The sequence below is a fragment of the Scyliorhinus torazame genome, chromosome 20, assembly GCF_047496885.1.
Source record: "Scyliorhinus torazame isolate Kashiwa2021f chromosome 20, sScyTor2.1, whole genome shotgun sequence".
Lineage (NCBI taxonomy): Eukaryota > Metazoa > Chordata > Chondrichthyes > Carcharhiniformes > Scyliorhinidae > Scyliorhinus > Scyliorhinus torazame.
The window spans coordinates 122,468,797-122,482,423 of NC_092726.1; positions in this window are offsets into that span (position 1 = coordinate 122,468,797).

A 13,627-nucleotide genomic window follows, 5' to 3' on the forward strand; every position below is an offset into this window, starting at 1 on the left:
TTCTGTCCAAAGTGTGCGGGCGTGTCATGTACGTTGAGCGCAGGTGTGTGTGTGACGGGTGGTCTTACCTCAGCCCCAGGTGAGTCTGCCCCCTTCCCCCTGGGCCGCCATCAACATCCCCCGGGCAGAGGATGGGACCGTGCGCTGCAGTGTCACAGCCGCATGCAGGGATGGTCCGGGTGGATGGTGGTACTGTGGTCATGGGTCAGACATAGTCCAACGATGTAGAGCCAGGAGCTCATCGGAGGCGGGTTGTCATCATCCTCCATGGCCTGCGATAGACACGCGTCCACCCGCAACTGGGTGAGCCCGGCCCGTTGTGCCGCCGGTGGATCGGCAATTGGGGGTGGGGGGTGGTGTGCATGCGGGTGGGGTGTGTGGGGTTGGGGAGGGGGGTGAGGGTGCTGGGTGGGTGGATGGGTGGGGGGTGTGGGTGGTCGGCTGTTGTCATGGTGTGCGGTCTGTGGCCATACTACCCGATTCCAACGCCCATCTAGTCAGTGAAGCGGGTGTCTATCAGTCTGTCCCGTGCCCGCTGGGCCAGCCGGTAACGGTGGACAGCCACCCGCCTGTGTCTACCCCGTCTGCCCTGACCATTGCCCCCATCCCCCTCATCTGGGGAGGACTGGGCCTCTTCCTGCTGCTACTCCACTCCGCCCTCCTCTGCCTGCGGCACATCGCCCCTCTGTTGGGCTATGTTGTGCAGGACGCAGCACACCACAATGATGCGGCCGACCCTATCTGACCGATACTGGAGGGCGCCCCCAGAGAGGTCCAGGCACCTGAAACGCATCTTCAGCACGCCAAAGCACCTCTCGATCACTCCCCTTGTCGCTACATGGGCATCATTGTAGCGGTTCTCCGCCTCATTGCGTGGCCTCCGTATAGGCGTCATCAGCCACGATCGCAATGGGTAGCCCCTGTCGCCCAGCAACCAGCCCCTCAGCCGGAGATGGCGTCCCTCGTACATGCCGAGGATGGATGACCGCGACAACACGAATGAGTCGTGTACAGGTGGACCAACTCATTTGCCCTCCCATCACCCACCCCGGCACGGACCCCCTCCTCAACCTCCAGCCCAGCACGGACCCCCCCCAACCTCCACCCCGGCACGGACCCCCTCCCCAACCCCCAACCTCCACCCCAGCACGGACAACCCCCCCAACCTCCACCCCGGCACGGACCCCCTCCCCAACCCCCAACCTCCAACGCAGCACGGACCCCACCCCCGTCACCCCGGCACGGACCCCCACTCCAACCCCCAACTGCCACCCCAGCACGGACCCCCCCCCAACCTCCACCCCGGCATGGACCCCCTCCCCAACCTCCACCCCGGCACGGACCCCCTCCCCAACCTCCACCCCAGCACGGACCCCCCCCCAACCTCCACCCCGGCACGGACCCCCTCCCCAACCCCCAACCTCCACCCCAGCACGGACCCCCCCCAACCTCCACCCCGGCACGGACCCCCTCCCCAACCCCCAACCTCCACCCCAGCACGGACCCCCCCCCCAACCTCCACCCCGGCACGGACCCCCTCCCCAACCCCCAACCTCCACCCCAGCACAGAACCCCCCCCCCCCAACCTCCACCCCGGCACGGACCCCCTCCCCAGCACCTAACCTCCACCCCTGCACGGTCCACCCCCCCCAAGCTCCACCCCGGCACGGACCCCCTCCCCAACCCCCAACCACCACCCCAGAACGGACCCCCCCCCAACCCCCATACCGGCACGGACCCCCTCCCCAAACTCCACCCCGGCACGGACCCCCTCCCCAACCTCCACCCCGGCACGGACCCCCTCCCCAACCTCCACCCCAGCACGGACCCCCCCCCAACCTCCACCCCGGCACGGACCCCCTCCCCAACCTCCACCCCAGCACGGACCACCCCCAACCTCCACCCCGACACGGACCCCCTCCCCAACTTCCACCCCGGCACGGACCCCCTTCCCAACCCCCAACCTCCACCCCAGCACGGACCCCCCAACCTCCACCCCAGCACGGACCCCCTCCCCAACCCCCAACCTCCACCCCAGCACGGACCCCCCCCCTCCAACCTCCACCCCGGCACGGACCCCCTCCCCAACCTCCACCCCAGCACGGACCCCCCCCCCAACCTCCACCCCGGCACGGACCCCCTCCCCAACCTCCACCCCAGCACGGACCCCCCCCAACCTCCACCCCGGCACGGACCCCCTCCCCAACCTCCACCCCGGCACGGACCCCCCCAACCTCCACCCCAGCACGGCCCCCCCCCAACCTCCACCCCGACACGGACACCCCCCCCAACCTCCACCCCAGCACGGACCCCCCCCCCAACCTCGACTCCGGCACGGACCCCCTCCCCAACCTCCACCCCGGCACGGACCCCCCCCCCAACCTCCACCCCGGCACGGACACCCTCCCCAACCTCCACCCCAGTACGGACCCCCCCCAGCCTCCACTCCGGCACGGACACCCTCCACAACCCCCAACCTCCACCCCGGCTCGGACCCCCCTCCCGGCACTCCCCCGGAGCCCAGCCTACTCTAACCACCCCCCCCCCCGCCGCACACACACACACAAGCCGAGACACACCTCTCCTCACGCAATCAGTCTGCGGCCACGCCATTTCCTGCCCAGAGCCAACCCCCCAGGCCATCACTCACCTCCTCGCTGGTCGGCGTGAGCTTGGAGCACCGGGTCACGCCGATGAAAAGGAGGTTTGATTGACGTCGACGTGAATGGTCATCACGTCGACGGGACTTCGGCCCATCCGGAAGGGAGAATATCGGCAGGCCGAAAATCGGCTGCCTTGCGCAGACCCGTGACATTCTCCGCGGCAGCAGTGCCATTAACGCCCCGCCGACTTTTCTCCCTTCGGAGACTTCGGCGGGGGCGGGATTCACGGCGGCCAACGGCCATTCTCCACCCCGGCACGGACCCCCCCCCAACCTCCACCCCGGCACGGACCCCCTCCCCAACCTCCACCCCGGCACGGACCCCCTCCCCAACCTCCACCCCAGCACGGACCCCCCCCAACCCGCAACCTCCACCCCGGCACGGACCCCCTCCCCAACCTCCACCCCGGCACGGACCCCCTCACCAACCCCCAACCTCTACCCCGGCACGGACCCCCCCCCCCAACCTCCACCCCGGCACGGACCCCCCCCCCCAACCTCCACCCCGGCACGGACCCCCTCCCCAACCTCCACCCCGGCACGGACCCCCTCCCCAACCTCCACCCCAGCAAGGATCCCCCCCCAACCGCCAACCTCCACCCCGGCACGGACCCCCTCACCAACCTCCACCCCAGCACGGACCCCCTCCCCAACCCCCAACCTCCACCCCAGCACGGACCCCCCCCAACCTCCACCCCGACACGGACCCCCCCCAACCTCCACCCCGGCATGGACCCCCCCCCAACCTCCACCCCGGCACGGACCCCCCCCCCAACCTCCACCCCGGCACGGACCCCCCCCAACCTCCACCCCGGCACGGACCCCCCCCAACCTCCACCCCGGCACGGACCCCCTCCCCAACCTCCACCCCGGCACGGACCCCCTCCCCAACCTCCACCCCAGCACGGACCCCCCCCAACCCGCAACCTCCACCCCGGCACGGACACCCTCCCCAACCTCGACCCCGGCACGGACCCCCTCCCCAACCCCCAACCTCCACCCCGGCACGGAGCCCCCCCCCCAACCTCCACCCCGGCACGGACCCCCTCCCGGCACTCCCCCGGAGCCCAGCCTACTCTAACCACCCCCCTCCCCCCCCCGCCGCACACACACACACACACAAGCCGAGACTCACCTCTCCTCACGCAATCAGTCTGCGGCCACGCCATTTCCTGCCCAGAGCCAACCCCCCAGGCCGTCACTCACCTCCTCGCTGGTCGGCGTGAGCTTGGAGCACTGGGTCACGCCGATGAAAAGGAGGTTTGATTGACGTCGACGTGAATGGTCATCACGTCGACGGGACTTCGGCCCATCCGGAAGGGAGAATATCGGCAGGCCGAAAATCGGCTGCCTTGCGCAGACCCGTGACATTCTCCGCGGCAGCGGCGCCATTAACGCCCCGCCGACTTTTCTCCCTTCGGAGACTTCGGCGGGGGCGGGATTCACGGCGGCCAACGGCCATTCTCCGACCCGGCGGGGGGTCGGAGAATGACGCCCCTGGTCTTCAAGCATAACTTAGAGATTCCGGGTATCAATCGCCAAATTTTGTTCTAAGCCATATCCAGCGCTTACAGCTTTGTTCTAATGAAGCAAACACAAAATGATTGGACATCACGTTCTCTGTCAGTTGGAAACTTTGCAGCCTTCAGAACTCATCATTCAGTTCAAGACGTCAACCCAGATTGGCTCATGAACCGCTACCAAATGCCGTCGTTCTCCCAAACATCTTCCAACTTGCATGTCTTTTATTTTGGACAAAGGTGTTCATTCTTCTCACTGGGTAAAACCTTTGTTCATTTACTGCAACATTTACCGCTCCAAATACATTTTGCAGCATGGCAACTTTTGTAATTTTACCTCTTCCCCCATTACACATTCACAGGTTGTGCTGTTTCTACTCTCAACACTTTCACTTGCACAGTGCTCATCACACGTCACTCTTCCTGAAGAATATGCCTTGGAGCTGAAACGTTCAGTTGGAGAGCTCTCTGTCGAAGGTTCCAGATCCGTTGTGTACATGCTGCGTTCTATTTCTGTTCTGATTTCAGATGATAGAATCAAAGACTCCCACAGTGCTGAAGGAGGCCATTCGGCCCATCAAGTCTGCACCGACAAGTCTGGAAAGACCACCCTACCAATGCCTATCCTCTGACCCAGTCCCCGTAACTCAGTAACCCGAGCTGCTAACCTTTTGGTCACTAAGGGGCAATTTAGCATGACTATTCCACCGAACCTGCACGTCTTTGGTCGTTTGGAAGTTAAACATCAACATGCGACAAGAGAGAATATTCAAACTGCGCCAGCCGTAGCCTCCACATAAACCGAACACTAAAATAGAGTTTAAATGATCGATACCCACGATAATTGGAGTTTATATAACTAACATACTGCAGCCGAAATTGGCGAATGTAAACAGCGCACACTAGTTAGTGTTTAATAACTGACTCCAAACCAATGCCCAATTAGCCATTAACGACTGCAATGCAATCTAGTTAACCATTAACTACTACACATTGTGGAGACAGGAACACTTTATTGAAGCACGCGAATCCCAGAAGCTAACTAATGTAAACAATCTGCTGAAACAGAAACCCTAAAAGGACAGAATATGCTTGCACAAACTTTCTCTATTTAACGTCACTACAGTCATTGCTGACCCAGTAAAAAGGACGCTGCCAGAAAGAGATTTGATATAGACAAAACCGTGTCGTTCCTGGACTGTTGCTGATAAGGGTATCTCGGCTCATTTAATGTTACTTAAAAATATATATCTACATGAACATAAATTTTTCATGGAACAATAGTAACGTCTCTGGTAAACAGCTGTGTAGTTTGTCAACAAAGTATATCGATTTTAAGACTGTAACGCAAAGAACATTTTACCAGAGAAATCTTTGTTTTCTTTTAAAACAATGAGAACTTTTCAAAAAATCTGCGTTTGCAGCCAGCACAGATAGACTCAGTCAATTATTATCCTCAAAATCTGAGTTATGGATCTTAAATTAGCAGGAAGTGAGTCTGTCTGAAACAAGGGGCGTCATTCTCCGACCCCCCGCCGGGTCGGAGAATGGCCGTTGGCCGCCGTGAATCCCGCCCCCGCCGAAGTCTCCGGTGCCAGAGATTGGGCGGGGGCGGCAATCGGGCCGCGCCGGTTGGCGGGACCCCCCGCTGGATTCTCTGGCCCGGATGGGCCGAAGTCCTGCCCAGAAATTGCCTGTCCCGCCGGCGTAAATCAAACCTGGTATTTACCGGCGGGACCAGGCGGCGTGGGCGGGCTCCGGGGTCCTGGGGGGGGGCGATCTGACCACGGGGGGTGCCCGCACGGTGGCCTGGCCCGCGATCGGGGCCCACCGATCCGCGGGCGGGCCTGTGCCATGGGGGCACTCTTTCCCTTCCGCCTCCGCTACGGCCTCCACCATGGCGGATGCGGAAGAGACTCTCCCCACTGCGCATGCGCGGGAAACTGACAGCGGCCGCTGACGATCACGCGCAGGCGCCGCATTACTGCGCCAGCTGGCGGGGCAACAAACGCCATTTCCGCCAGCTGGCAGGGCGGAAATCCCTCCGGCGTCGGCCTAGCCCCTCAATGTTGGGGTTAGGCCGCCAAAGATGCGGAACATTCCGCACCTTTGGGCCGGCGCATTGCCCATCTGATTGGCGCCGTCTTTGGCGCCAGTCGGCGGACATCGCGCCGTTGGGGGAGAATTTCGCCCCAGGTCTTCATGGAAAGTGACTTTGCACTGGATTCAGAATACTCACTTCCTCCTTCCACTTTCCGAAAAGGTCGAGACGGTCCAGGAACCAGAAGGGTATTGGCAGTATAAATTTTAAATTCAACTGATTTCGAATTGCTTCCCCACTTTACACTCAAGCTGATGGACTAAATTAGATCAACTCATTAAACGAGCAAACTGTGATGGTCTGTTTTTGCGATGGGGCCCATATTGATCTTGTCAACCCAAATGCCTTGATACACTCGTTTGCTGCAACAACCCTCAACAAAATAAAACCCTTTTTCTAGTGCCACAGGCACGTTCTCGTTTCAGTAACTAATACTTGTAGCTGGAGTTTGCATTTCACAGAGTAAAACAATTATGATCCAAAAATCTGTCAAATTACAACAATTGACATTCTGCCACAGAATTTGAATTTTCAAATAGACGATAAATAGCTTGATGAAAGATATAAATTGTGCGGAGAATGTTAAAGGAAAATGAATTCAAAATGCATGGCAAGTTAGTTATCTTAAATAAGACTTAAAATACTGGTGAAAAATCTCTTTAGATCAGGCAGCAGCTGTGGAGAAGAACAGAGTTAATGATCACTTCGTTATGCTTGGGTTTGGGGAGAAAGTTTGTCACCGCCACTGAGCTTGCGATGTTTAAATCCAGGGTAGTGCACTGCGATTCCAGTTCGAGTCACACTTCCAGTACATGGTAACAATTGAAAACAACAGAAATTTGGAAATAAATGTCGAAGCTTGACCATTAAACCGTTGTTGCAAAAAAAACACCCGTTTCACTTCTGTCCTTCAGGGAAGACATGTACTGTTTTTGGTACATTTAACCCCAGGCCCACAGCTAAATTAGGGATAGGCAACGGAATCTGGTACACCCGTATCCAATGAATAGAAACAAAATGTCCAGCATTTTCACGTAGAATTGCATTTACGTAACTATCCTCAAATCGCAATTATTGTCCGGAGTCACACCGAAATATTTGCTATCCACAGGTGCTGCCAGAGAGGCCGAGTGTTTATAAAATTTACTGTTTCTATTGTAAAAGAAAATATTGAAATGTAGACATTGAATTACGGAGCTCCAGGGCTAAACCGTTGAAAGCATAATACCTAAGAGAATTAACATGAGTACATGATTAGGAAAAAGTAATTGGAGGAAATCGAGGCCTCGGGTGGTCACGGTTGAGGAACTGGTTACTGACAACACGAGAGTGATTATTTTAACTTCAGGATTTTAAAATGGAGACTTTCCTGCAGCGGGAAGCAATGCTGGTCGGAGAACATAAAGGAGGCTGGTGAAATCACGGCAGCAGATTTCTGAGAAGTTAAAATTTACAGCCAAAAAAATTAAAAGGAACTAAGATTAATATAAGGATAGAAAGGTGGTTCCATACCAATGGTCAGGAGAGAGGATATATCCAATGGAGTTAACAATGATTTGAACATATTTAGCATCCTACCTGGTATACCCTATACTGCAAGAGCATGAAAGAAAACATCTTCGATCTGAAGAATTATTTCTTTCTCCATTCTATTATCATTGTGTGGGCGTTTCCTGTCTGTTTTACACGATGTGCTGCTTTTTTTTAGAGGCCACTCCCTATTTATATAACATATATATTCCCACTGGGACACATGGCTGGGGAGTTCGGGCATCAATTCCCGGCCATTTACCAAACATTTACATTCTGATCAGCACTGTTATGTGTCCGTCAAGTTGGTTTAATTGAAGTACCACAATCCAGGGCATGGGAGATTCAGACATTTGCAGATCACACGTTAGCATTGTTTGCATTTCACTGTTAAATTAGAAGCGTTTGCTTTGCAGCTCTCATAATATTTGTGCAATTATCTACTTTCCCATCACGAAGCATTGCGACAATTCACCAATTCATGAGCAATGGAGAAACATGTTACCGTGCACATTAATGTCTTGTACATAGATCTAATGTTCTGTACACTCAAATTTGCCGATGGCGTTAACAAAAGGAGGCAAATTCCTTTTTGGTAATCGGATTAGAAATCTGAGAAATGTACAGATTCAGTGAACAGCACAAATTATGTAACCTCAAGTCAAATATGCGTCAGGTATCCATGATGGATCTGAGATAGACAAAACACAGCATTGTTTTGATGTCTAGAATCTTGGAGCTGTGACAAAATAAACAATTGAATACCGTTATGGAACTGGATTGGATTCTCCTCAGATTATTCTGGAAATTCCAAAAGAATCCAACAAGTGCCAGGGAATTTAGAGCTCTGACTTAACAGTTTACTGGTCCGAATATAAATGACTGTTGAAAACCGCTCCCAGGTTGTGCAGAAATGGAAGGTGTTTTGTCACAAGTCATCAAATGAGAGAGGGCTGGCATTGCTTGCCAGCCCGTTGCTCAGGGGTGGAACTTTCACCGGCTGGCTGGGAGCATTGAAATCGCCAGGCAGAGATCTGATAGAAGACAGTGTTTTACCCGCGTGTTGCAGCTCTGGAGTTCTAAACAAAACTGAATTAAAATGGAGGCTACTCCCTTCTTCCATAAGCTGCCGATGGCCCTGCCCAACAAACTTGCGAATTGGATAGGATGGCTGCTAGCCGCGTCCTACGGAAGTAAATCTCGGGACCCTGCCACAGAGCACACTGTTCCAAGGGGAGTCTTTGGCCAGTTCAAATGACAGTTTAGATCAGGGGGGTGTCAAGTTAAAACTACAGTTTTCAGTATTTAATCAGCCAGCAGTCCAGATATTAAAAAGGAAAGAAGGGGGCAGACAACGATTTAAAAGAGGTCCCTTCGAATAAATACACCCATCTCAAGAGATGAGTGAAATCTATTCCTCTGGCAAAAAAGGATAATTGGAAAATGTAAAAAGGAAGAGTGACATTTCTCACCAACGTGCTGAGATTACAACTAATAAGTGAGGAATTGTTGCTCCAGTTCTACCAGAGCCAATTGGAACCCCAACTGGAGTTTAAGACTCAATGATTTGCCTCAATTCTGTGATGAGTAGAACTTTTATGAGCATTATAGACATGGTGAGGCCACATGAAATGGAATGGAAATGGAAATCGCTTATTGTCACGAGTAGGCTTCAATGAGGTTACTGTGAAAAGTCCCTAGTCGCCACATTCCGGCGCCTGTTCGGGGAGGCTGGTACGGGAATTGAACCGTGCTGCTAGCCTGCCTTGGACTGCTTTAAAAGCCAGCGATTTAGCCCAGTGTGCTAAACCAGCCCCTGTGCTAAACCAGCACCTGATCTGGAGTACACTGTGCAAATCTAGTCCCGGGATTATAAGAATGATGTAATTGCACTGGAGGGGGTCAGAAATGATTGAACAAAATGTTGCCTGGGATGGAACATTTAAGTTAGATAGCGAGGATGGATAGGCTTATGTAGTTTTCTCTGGAGCAGAGAGGACTGAGGGGTGACCTGATTGAAGTGTACAAGATTATGAGGGGCATGGACAGGGTGGATGTGGAGCAGCTGTTCCCCTTAGTTGAAGGAGACACAAGTTCAAAGTGACGGGTGGGAGGTTCAGGGAGGATTTGAGGAACAAACGTTCTACCCAGTTGGGGGGGGGGGGTAACTGTTTGGCATGCACTGACTGGGAGGGTGGTAGCGTTGGATGCCTCACGTCCTTTAAAAAGTACTTGGGTGAGTACTTGGCACGTCCTATCATTCAATGCTATCGGCCAAGTGTTGGCAAATGGCATTAGGTTGGAAGGTCATGGCTTTTCATGCCTCGGTGCACATCCGATATGCCGAAGGTTCTGTTCTAAACTGTAGTATTTTGTGATTATGTGAAGGCAGATAAGAGTAGAATGGGTTTTTGCAGAGGAGCAAGACCAAGGCCCAGTCAACAATGCAGCTGGAATAATGGAGGAAATGCTAAAAGAAGGTTTCAAAGGTAAATTTTCCATTCCATCCATTGGCAACTAATGCGTGAAATAATTGGTGTGTGCTAATGTAAAGGATTAAAGACGCTGATCAACTGAGAAAACGAAACATTACTCTTGCATAATAAAGATCAAAAATTAAACACCAGAATTAATGCCGTTCAAAATGACATATCTATTTCTTCCAGACAAATGGCGAAAGAAAATAAATTCCTGATAATCCATCAGAAATGTAATAATCCTTTCCAGTAAAATATGTCTTTGTTATGTGACTGTTTTTAGCACTTCCATCGGGCAAAATTCCATTCTGAGTCTTTGTTTTACAGAAAGTTTGATGTACATTAGCTTTGTTTAAATCCATGGTGGATATTTACCTCAAACAGTTCCAGAACTCCTAAAAATCCTCGGGTATCATTTTATACTGTGGTGAATCTCTTTTCATGCTGGTTTAGTCCATCTGAATCAGCCCGAAAGATAAATCTCCCCGCTATGGGGACGCACCCATAGCCACAACCAATTCACATGATTGCGACCTTGAACGTTGCAGCGAAATTATCCGGCCACTGTCATTGGTTCATTACTTTGAGTCTTCGACAGCACTTTTTTGAACCCATCACATTTGGATCTTTCAGTACTCATTCGATCGGGGTGAACGTGTGGTCTGAAGTTTGGAATCAATTTTGGAAGGGACTTGGTAAACATAATATCTAAATGAAAGAGAGAATAAATTAATTTAAATGTTCAATTCAATGTTTGGTGCCTAATTGGAAGATGAGGTCCAGTTGCTCCAATGTGTTTTGTTTCACCAGAACATTGCAGTCGGCCAATGTTTGACATGTAGACAACGGAGTAAGAGAGTGAATTGATTGGACTGCGGCAGGGAATTTAGCGTTATGCTTGCCCGCTGGCCGACACTTTTCCTCATTGTGGTCACCCAGTTTACACAGAATCCGCTTCCATTGTTCTGCTCCAGCGACAGCACCTCTCTCCCACTATTGAATCCATTGCATGTTTATCCCTCCACAGCTTAGATGAAGAGGTTAATGACTCGGAACATTAGCCCTGTCTCTCTTGCTCTCCAAAGATGCTTCCAGACAGGTTGGGTATTTTCCGTGCTTTCTATTTAGATTTGGGGGAAAAAACATTGCTCCCCTAACTGGATTTACTGTTTAACATTTGGAATGCATTGCACGTTCTCGATATTTTGCTGTTGATGCGGGATTTGTTTTTTTATTGGTCTTCTGTTCAGCTTGGAACTTCCTACAAACATGACTCCTGCACGAAGAGCGAAAAATAGGAGCAACCAAGAGAGATAGGGCGATGGGAGCCAGACAACCAGGGGATAGAAAAAAGAGGAGAAAAACGCATCGTATGAGAGCGAGATTGAGAAGGGAGGAATGAGCGACACAGTGTTTGGGAGACAGAACGAGACGAGTGAGACAAAAAGAGAGAGACCGAATGTGAGTGATTGAGAGAAGAGAAATGAGTGAGGACGGTTCTTCAGGGAGGGAGCAATTGTGGTCCAGCACCATTCATTCGAAATTTCGGTCTGGCGATTGTTGCAAACTATACAACCGTACTTTATGCACGAATGTGGTGGCCTCCAACGTAAGTGGGCATGGGGATATTTGTAGAACCTTCCACATTATCTTGTTTCATTGTCCACCACCATTCCCGGCTGTATGTAGCAGGGCTATGGATGAGGGTAGGGCGGTAGACGTAGCCTACATGGATTTCAGTAAATCCTTTGATAACGTTGCACGAGGTAAGCTGCACTCATAGGTTAGATCATCTGAAATCCAGGGAGAGCTGGCAAATTGGATGTACAACTGACTTGATGGTTGGAAGAAAATGGCAATGGTGGAAGGATACCTGGACTGGAGGACTGTGACTAATGGTGTGCCTCGGGGGTCAATGCTGGGCCTATTTCTGTTTGTTATCTATCTCAACGATATTTATGACAATGTACAAGGCATGATCGGCAAGTTTGCAGATGGTACTGAAATAAGTGGTATTGTAGACCGTATGGAAGATTATCACAATTTGCAGCAGGATCTTGATCAGCTGGGAAGTGGCCGAGAAATGGCAAGTGGAGTTCGATACATATAAGTGTGACGTGTTGCATTTTGGAAAGTCAAATCAAGATAGGACTTTCCAGGTGAATGGTAGGATATTAGGGAGTATCGTGGGACAGAGAGACCTTGGAGTTAAAGTGCACGGTTATCTAAATGTGGAGTCACAGTTAGATAGGGCAGGGTAGAAAGTTTTTGGCACGCTGGCCTTGATCAGTCACGGCTTTGAGTCCAGAAGTTGGGAAGTTATGTCGCGGTTGTCCAGGATGCCTCAGTTAAAACTTTCAGATATAACCCTGCTGCTGCCGTCTCTGTCTGTTTATTGCCATTTTCGTTCTTTACTGTATCTTTACTCTCGCTATTCTTACCTTTGATTTTTGGGTTCTCATTCTTACATTTGATCTTTGGGGGCTGGTGCCTCCTCGCCAATTCCTTCCATGTCTGAAAGCACAACAGCATATATTTATAATCCCAATTAGTGTCTCCACTCCCATTTCTTGTCAAAGCTTCCCACGTTTCAATCAGCGGCATGTTAAAACTACCCCCGTACGGCCAAGCCCCCTGGAACCACCCATACAAATCGCGACTGAATGTTACCGCATATTGAAGTTCTCCGGTTCCTCTTATCACAGTGTCAGCTGGTGATCCCGGCGGGACAAGGGGATCTCCTAACTTTCTACATTGCCTTACGATTGTTTTTATCCGCTGTTCCGTTATCTTACTCATTTTCACTCCCTTATCCGTCTGCTTTGCAGAGTCCGCCTTCTTTATCGCCCCTGACATCTATAACGTGGCTTCGGGGTGGCCTGTAAGGGGGCGTCCGAGTCTTTGGCCCATCATGGCTTCTGAAAAATACTTTAGAGCATTCACATATAATAACAAGGGCCGCGGTAAATTACCAACAAAAACTACAAGGAGCGCTCACCGGTGATAGTCCTTGTGCGAATCCCGAAGCCTGCTGATTGTTCAGGTTTTTTTTCTAAGGCACCTTTTCTCTTCTCACTCACCTATCATTAATTTATTCACTAAGCTAGTTCTCCGAGCATGAGTCACTGGCCAGTAATTAAGGCTGCCGAGCCGCAGACGCCCCTTTCAGCTGGGGTCGCGCTATAGCTCTCTCCCTTTCAGCTGAGAGAGACCTGTTTAGAGATTCGTTTTCGGGGTTCGCTTCCGGTTAACTGCAACGACTACGTCAATTGCGGGGCATCCTTGAGCAGGTCGCTAATGACACTGCAGAAGCTGTTAACCAAATAGAAACTGACAT